The 8,575-nt window shown below is 40.9% G+C and overlaps 1 protein-coding gene across 1 annotated transcript in view; it reads right to left on the bottom strand.

Annotated features, from left to right (window-relative positions):
• Window positions 1–8,575, bottom strand: part of ptn (pleiotrophin) — a 46,006-nt gene that overhangs the window by 36,384 nt on the left and 1,047 nt on the right. The window lies entirely within an intron of this gene.

Here is an 8,575-nt window from a genome sequence, read left to right as displayed (position 1 = left end):
GAACTGTTTCTAATCAATTTATTTAATATATTCCAAGTACCTCTCATGTTATTTTTATTATCCTCTAATATTTTAGAGTAATATAGTTTCTTACATCTCCTCAAAATCTCAGTTAATTTGTTCTTATATGACTTATATTTTTCTTCCGCCTTCTTTGATCTGGCCTTTATGAATTGCTTATATAACACATTCTTTTTTTTGCATGCATTCTGTAATCCCTTGCTCATCCATGGTTTCCCACTGTAATTCCTTTTGTTTTTATACTGCTTACGAGGACAGTTCCTGGTCCAACTCACATGAACTTAAAAGTGAGTGTATGAACATTCTATTCTATTATATAGTCCATATTAGCTTAAAACTTAAACCACTACAGTTTTACAGCCCATTACTTTATTGTATTATTCATCTTAATCAGTGTTTCCAGCCTGCAACTATATTCAGCAAAAAACACATAAGAACCTGAGCAGCAGCAGGACAACGTTAGCAACTAGCTGGTGAACGTAGTGGAGCACGTAGCAATTAAAGAGATAAATATTTCGAACAGGAGCTAGCCTAGAGCAAATCAGCATTAAAATGAGATATAGGTCATATATTGGTCAGGTGCAAACAAGCGTGATTCTAAATGCCTGCTAGCTTGTGAAGGTTATGGAGCATTTAGATGCTAAACAATATTCATTTCCCCCAGGAGTTGGTAAAGGGCACAGCAGAGCTAGGAAGAGAGTAAATGCTGGGCTTACATTTGTAAGGTGGCCAGAAATGCCAGTCCAAATTAAATGTAATGGTGCTCAGCATCAGCTGGATGTGTGAATAAGCAACTGTTTATTAGCATGGTAGCTCTGACAACATTATAATAATATGCCAATGTTGTACATATAGCTTGTTCCACTGCCCTCAAGTGGTCAACATCAACAAGTGCCAATTTAAATTCCACTTCCTACTGCTCAGGCCTTTTATATTTGTGATTGTTTCTAAGCCAACGTGCATGAGAAAGCATTTTTTGTTTTGCTTTGTTTTTTAAACCTCTCCTTTTTATCCAATCCTCTGTTTGACTTTTTAAAGTTGGAATTCTACTACTTTACATAAAATAAAATGCATTCAGGTAAAATTTATCTTCCATTGTTTATTGTCATAGTTTCTGTAAATCTATACCAATAAGGAGCAGTAATGAAAATCCGAGGAGTTACAGAAGGCTATGACATAATTAAGATAGACGGGGCTGCAACTCATTATTATTTTACACATTCTGTATATTGCCTTGCAGTTTTTGTGGTTAGAATATAATGACCTGTTTATCTTCTCCAGGCAAAATTTGAGGAAAAACTATGCAGAAACCTCTCTACAACAAAGAAAACTGTGTTTTTTCATTGTTTATTCTGCTTTGCAATGACAGTGTCACTCAGGTTCTATTGTACTGTCATTTGTATTTAAAAAATACAATGAAATATTTGTGCACTCGCTGTCTGCACCTTACATACACATGTCACATTGTCTTCATCTAGCACTGTCTCCCTTTGCTAAGTTTCCTGGACAAAGACAAAGCCCAGTATACTATAACCTGTAGAGTCTAGAACCACATAAACAATTCTTCAGAGTCTGGCCTTGCTCTCCATAATGAACGGCTGATCAGGGACTAACAGTCAAGACCAGCCACTGTCTAGCTATCAATCACAGCTTAAGAAAAGCAGCTAGCAACTTAAGCAGCCAGCTTTAAAACATCTCTGATACCAGCTGGCTGAAAGATAATTGAACACCTGTTTCCCCAAAGAGTCCTCAGAAATCATGTCTCAACACAAAACTTCATAAACATGTAAATAACTCTTTATATGTGATGTCCCCGACTTTGAAAAAGGAAAACTAGTAATTGGCATACAGTGAGTGTAATTGGCATCCAGGTCCCAGGGGATAACACAACAGCGTGTATGTCTGTGTGTTTGAGCAAGAGTTGGAGTTTTAAGCGGTGAGCAGTCACAGAGGAGGGCACATGCAGCAATATGGATATCCATGGCCTGAGGTCCTGTGACGTCAGGCAGAAAGGCTGATGGGAATATACGATGCATAGCATCCACACTGCCTTTTTATTCCATGCTAAAATGGGCTGCAGTTTGTTTGCCTGCAGTTTCATTGATGGTTTGGGTGAATGAACGTCACGGAAGTTAACCACAGATTGTTCAGCTGGAATCTCCTTTCACTTGTTTGTCAAGCTGCTAAAATAAGTGCAGAGTAACAGAATGCCCTCTAAAAGGAACCATGAATTTGAGATACAGTCAGGCCAGTTCATTTACCGTGTTATCTGCTGCCATGCTGTTATTAGACACTGAACAATATTCAATCTTCCAATCAGCCACAAACACAGTAGAAGCTGAAACATTTATTTTGACTGTAACATTATCATAAAGTGGAAGGAAGGAAAATGTACATAATTTTCACTCCTTTCAAAATGCAGCCCATTTTCTAAATGAACTCATTTAGTCTTGCTCCTCACATACAATGCAGTGTTGACTTCAGCCTCAAAGATCCATCCTATTCACTGTCACCCTGCGTCAGCATTAGCAGGAATACAACCCACCAGAATCTCTGCCTGCCCACTGCACTTATTGTCTATATTCATCTGCACAAAAACACTGTTTATTCCTGCTTTATTTAGCAAACAACAAACAGGGTGACACTATACAGTATGTGACATTATTTACAAATAAATAAGGGAGCCCATTTTGCTGCATGGACAGATGCAATTTTTCCCATTCAAAGTGAAAAACCAAGTCAGAGCTGCTGTGCAAATACCAATAGTCCTTCCATGACACTGGCTGTGCTCAGCTGTGCGATGGATGTAGGGTGAAGGGGTGGAAGGGGGGAGGTGGATAGGGGACTGTCAGCCCAGGGCACTAAACATGCCCTTTCATCTTGCCACTGAGTATTAGAAGAGTCAGTGGGGACATGGAGTCTTCATATATAAACACTGTGGGCTACTGTTTCCACTGACACCCTCCTTTACTTTAATGTGCATGACACAGAAGCTACTGCAGTGAAGGTGGTTTCACCCTGTGTGAAGAGACCACACAGGTGCCCAAACCTGACACAGTGAACTTGATTGCAAAGTTGGCTGTCTCTGCAAAGTGAACACAACCAAAACAGCTACAGGACAAGTCCAGCTTTCTACACTAAAAAGTAGAAAATAATTAGCTTGACTTCTGACAAATAAAATGTCATCCAAGTGACAAAGACAAACTTGAATGAGTAGAGAAATGTAATAAATGCAGATCACACATTGTTTAGGCTGAGATAAGTCAACCTAAAACAATCTTAATCTCTAGTCCTTAAATGGCAGCAGTCAGCAAAAAAACAAAAAAAAACTGAATCTATATTTGTAATTAACAATGTGTAATTTGACAAAGATTCTACCAAAGCTTTACTTTCTGTAGTTTAGGTTTGTCTACCAGCAACAAGTGCAACTGTCTCCTGGGCTCTTTCAGTGATAGACTGCTGGAAAGAGAAGGTGGAATGTGCAGTATGTGTACATGAGGCACCTCAAGGGTGGAAAGATGCCTCCTCAAGCAGGCAGCGCATCAGGCTGGAGAGGGCGTAAATCTGAAACGTTCAGGGGGCTAAAGAACCTAAATTCATTGAGATTTTGCCCTCTCTTTCCCAGAACACCTCCCTGTACTGTACTGTCCTCATTATGTACTGAACAACACGTGAAATGCTGCTTTACTAGCCCTGCTAACGTCTCTAAACTCCAGTAGAGACAGAGGGCAAGGTCACAACCCCGGCCTGGTGTTTATGATCAGCTGGAATGTGAACTCCAGGAGAGAAATAAAGGGGGAGGCTATAATGAGGCATCTCCCCTCTGACGCTTGTTTGTTTGGATAGACCGGCTGTCTCACAGAACACGCTGTGGATGGAATACTAATGGATAGGATTAATGATTTGCTCTTGCCTTTCTCCCAATTCCTTCCCACTCGACTTGCCTCTCTCACTCTTCCTTCTGCTCTTGCCTCCTTGTGAATGAAACTTTCAGCTCAAAAGTCAGGGATTCAAAATGTACAATTCATTTAAGAAAAATCTGTGACACCCCACACATTTCAAGGTATTTAGGGCAAGTGACAGGTACCTGACAAAATGTTTTACCCCCTGGGGCTTGTTGAACACACTCCCAGTTCCTAATCGACTAATTGGTGGGTGGACTTAAAACCATCCTTGGTTTTTGCAACTGGAGTGGGCCTATCTAATCCTGTTTAACTTTCCGAATCATACCGACAGCAGGATCTGGTGCCTTGAGGGGGGAACAGGAAGACATCCCTGCTGGGATGTAACCAGAGATTAGACACCTCCTTTGGCATTAGGAGGTTGTATAAACTGTTTCAAGTAATGTTGGTATTAATAGTATTATTGAAGATCTGACGCTTTAAGCAGCCTGACAAAAATAGTTTGTCCTAATAAAAACCAGCTACAAGAGGGAAAAAACAGATTATGAGAAATTCATTTTTTTAAACATTTATTTTTATTCATTTATTTTTCATCAAATCAGCCGAAGAAAGCGATCACTGCACTTAAAGCACGACCGAATTTCACAGTAATGCAAACATTTCTTATCACCTCAGAGCACTTTTAGCAATCCAGTTGGAATGGGACACTGAATGGCAGCCGGTGCTCCACAGCGATGGTCACGATCAATTTAACTTTCCATTCAACATTAATGGCAACATCAGAACAAAACCCTGCATCCTTGTGAGCAGGAGCAACCCACTGCCACGTGCCTCTGAATGCCTTTTTCTTCCTTTTCCTTCCTTTTCATATGCAACACATTATGTCTCACAGGAATGAAATTCTCTCTGTAAATATGATTATAATATCACTAATAACTACTGGCTGGGTTGAATGTCCTCCCGGCTAAAAAGCAGCCAAAGTGTGCCTCTAAATAAAATGAGATTGCATTGATTGAGCCAATAGATAGCAGCATTTAGATGGATTTTTAGCAGCGTATTGGCTCTGTGTTATTCAATAGTCCCCTCAGGGTTTACCGCAGAGCCATTTAGCAAGGTTCTGCTTTTGGAAGAAAGGTTTCCAAGTCAATAATGGGATGTTCTTTTATTTCTGCTCCACCTGTTTCCATTGGAAGGGTTCACAGAAGAATGACCAGATGGTCACTGTTACAAGAGACAGTTTCTATGAGTAACACCACTGCATTCACATAATGCTAATATCCAGATGTTTTAATAAGCTCTTGCTTTTCTTTTAATGGTAAATAAAACTCAGGTACTGTAGCATCGTTTGCCCAGCTCTCCTCTTCTTCTGGGTTTCTAGCGTTCTCTCTTTCCCTCTGATGATATGGTGAGAGAGCGCAAAAGAGAAGTTCATCTCCCAGTTCGTTAGAGGAATACAAACACTCCCCACTCCCCTGTGATTCACAGTCTGAAGCCTGTACACACGCACATGCTAGAGGCGGGGGAGCACCCTGTGGACCTGTATTCCCTGTATGACATTTACTAGAAATACGCAACCACTGCATCTTTGTCCAAAGCTTCGATTTTGTACACTGCAGGAAGTGTTTAAGCTGCTGGTGTGATAAGTGAACAGCAGACAAGCAAACATTCAAACTTAGATGTTTTAACTTCTTCTTTCCATATTATACATGCTAATCAATGCTTTTATACTACAAATTGATCAGTTGACTATGTGTTGTTGTTGTGACAACTCCAGAGAAAATTATTGCTCAACTCTGCAGTTTCCCTCGGCTCTGTAGAGCCTTTTGGCCTCTTAAAGCTCACTGTGTTGGTTTTATGGCACTCTTACTCTCACAAACTCATTTTCAGCAGCAGTGGCAAACAGAAAGAAATGCTCTAAACCTCTGCTGTATACCCAGCACCAAGCAGCAGAAGGACAAAGTTATTGGCCTAGTGCAGCATTAAGCACCTAAAGAGTCGGACAGTCCCCTCAGGATTTAAGTCACTGTGGTTTTAGACATAATTAATGAAACGGAATCCTGGACTTCAGGTAAACAAAAACAAAACCACCAGCGAATTCTAATGTTGCTCCTTGTTTGCCACATGTGTGAACGCGTGCTAACACATTCAGCATATTAACTTTACAGGGTGATAATGTGTCATGGTTGTATTTACAGCTTGTTGTGTTGCCCCCAAGTGACTGAAAATTAACAGATACTGTCTTATTTGCTGCCTATTTTTGAAAACAGGGGTATATTTTGAATGTACTGTTACAGCTGTACCAGGCAGCCATTGATTTACACTAACTTCTGTATGGTATGAAAATCAGTTTGCAGACTCTTGAAACTTTCTTGGCTTGTGTAAGCCAGCAGTGCAATAAATATAAAGTCTATATCATAGTTTAATAACATTACACTATCCTTTTCATTAACAAAAATTACACTGATTTAAGTTTGGCAAAGAAATAATGCAGAATGAATGTTATCTGTGATGAAGTACCAGAACAAACAGAAAGAGTAGAAAGACTTCAAAATTACCAAGACATCAATAACATTTATGGAGTGGCGCCAGCCCTGTGACCTTTGCCCTCTCTTATTTCAGTCACCTACCTGCAGGCCTGGGGACAGTTCGTGTGTGTCTGTGTGACTGAGTGGGACACTAATCAACCAGTTTATTTGTTTTTCTACCAGAACATCTGCAAGAATTTAAGGAAGGACGCTATGCTGCATGGTGGAAGATTGATTCTGATCAAGAAGTGACTGAGGGATTCACAAGATGCTTTGCCACTCATGCATGAACACAAACTCAACCCTAAACACAGGCATTTGAATTTTTCCTCAACAAGTAATAGGCAATGTCCAACAAGAGAAACATTTTAACATCAACAACTTAAAGGCTTTGCAGAGAGCTATAATTGCCTCGCCTTGCCCATAATGAGATACCTGCCTGCTTGATGTCTCTATGAAAACGTCTGCATTTTCACGCATGACTATTACCCCAACCGCCTCAGGAGCAGCGCTGCACATCGCCACAGCTGAATAAAACATTGGGTGAGGTTTCCAAGGCGAGCTCAGGCAATGTGTTTGTGAGCACTTCTTCATCTCCTGAGGGATGCTAGTTAAGAGATAGTCTCAGTTTATCACAACTATTTTTTGTAGTTTTGGCTGCTGTTTTTTTTTTTTTTTGCTATTGAATGAGTACTCACCAAAATACTGAAATCTGGGGATATAACAACTGTACCAAAGCACAATGAAGCCAGTGATTTCACCAGCTCATGCAAACCATGTTATTCTGAGGTAAAACTGAAACTGGTGGCACGTTAATAATCACTTGTTCCTAACTATGGCAAACAAAGACTCTCCTCCAATTTATGAATTAAGTTCAGTTTACCTATGACTGGAAAGTACGTCTCAGACTGTGAACGGTCGCACTCCAGAGTGATAACATAACCCTGGTGATGTTGACACATTTATAACAATCTATGTTACAAGCCTGGGGCATGTAGTTTGTAAGTTGTTAAGATATTAAGCTGCATCATGGGAAGTGTAAGACCCAGTGTTTTTGGAGCTTCACCCATATCAGAAACTATATGTCTGGCTATCTTTGCCTATACTGCTTTGATTTTGATCACTCTTTTTTTAATCTGTCTCCTGTGGGTCACTTGCATATCCTTGTGTGACTGCCTGTCTGTCCATGTTTTTGGAATCTGTCACTTGGGTCACTTGCATATCCCTGCGTGACTGCCTGTCTGTCCATGTTTTTGGCCTGTGACAACTTGCAGCTCTTCTACCATTTCCCTGGTTAACTTACTACCAATAGAAATGGTGACCAAACTATAAAATTGACACAAAAGTTGCAATACACTTGACTCATGGTGAGATTTTACAGCCACACTTTACTGCAACTTGTGCATTATGATGTCTCAGGCCTCTCTCCTGGCATCCGTCCGCTCCTCCTTTCTTCTGTTCCTCTCTTTAGCCTGTCCTCCCTTTCTGTGGAGGCCCTCTGGACCCCATCGAGGCTCATTCTTTGAGGGGTCAGTGCATACCACACAGCTACTCAGTGTGAGGATCTTTGTCTACCTCCTCATCCACCTACTTTCTCCCTCTCTCTCTCATGCCCTATAGATGAGAATTGCTCCATTCACAGTGCTTCCCTCCCCCTGGAGCGGACTTCTCAGGGCCCTAACAGCACAATTCTATGCCTTATTGCTCCTGCTCCTCCATGGAGAACAGTCTCGTCAAAGCATTTGTGAAAACAGAAGGAAATGAACTGGCTTTGTGCTCGGTCTTGACATATAGGCAAGATCACGTGGTGAAGTTTACGGAGCAGGTGTTTAACAAGAGAAAAGGGCACAATGTGTAAAATGTCTCTTAAAGGCCTCAAAGTGACCATCTTGGGAGGAAAATGCCAGGACCTATTTAGAAATGAAGCGGTTTTATGAGTTTGGCCCTGCTGGCCGTCATCCAGCTTAATCCACATTGTGTTCTGACCTCCTACGAGCCAAAGCTGGTTTCTCAAGCTCATCCCCACCTCATATTTAATCTCCCCCATCCCTTTCATTAAGACCACACCATGTGTTGGTTCTAATGAAATGAACCGGACACCTCATTTCAAGCAAGAATGAGACACAG

The sequence above is a fragment of the Monopterus albus genome, unplaced genomic scaffold (genome assembly GCF_001952655.1).
Source record: "Monopterus albus unplaced genomic scaffold, M_albus_1.0 scaffold178.1, whole genome shotgun sequence".
Lineage (NCBI taxonomy): Eukaryota > Metazoa > Chordata > Actinopteri > Synbranchiformes > Synbranchidae > Monopterus > Monopterus albus.
The sequence above is the reverse complement of the archived record's forward strand: the minus strand, read 5'-3'. Positions and strand labels throughout refer to the sequence as shown.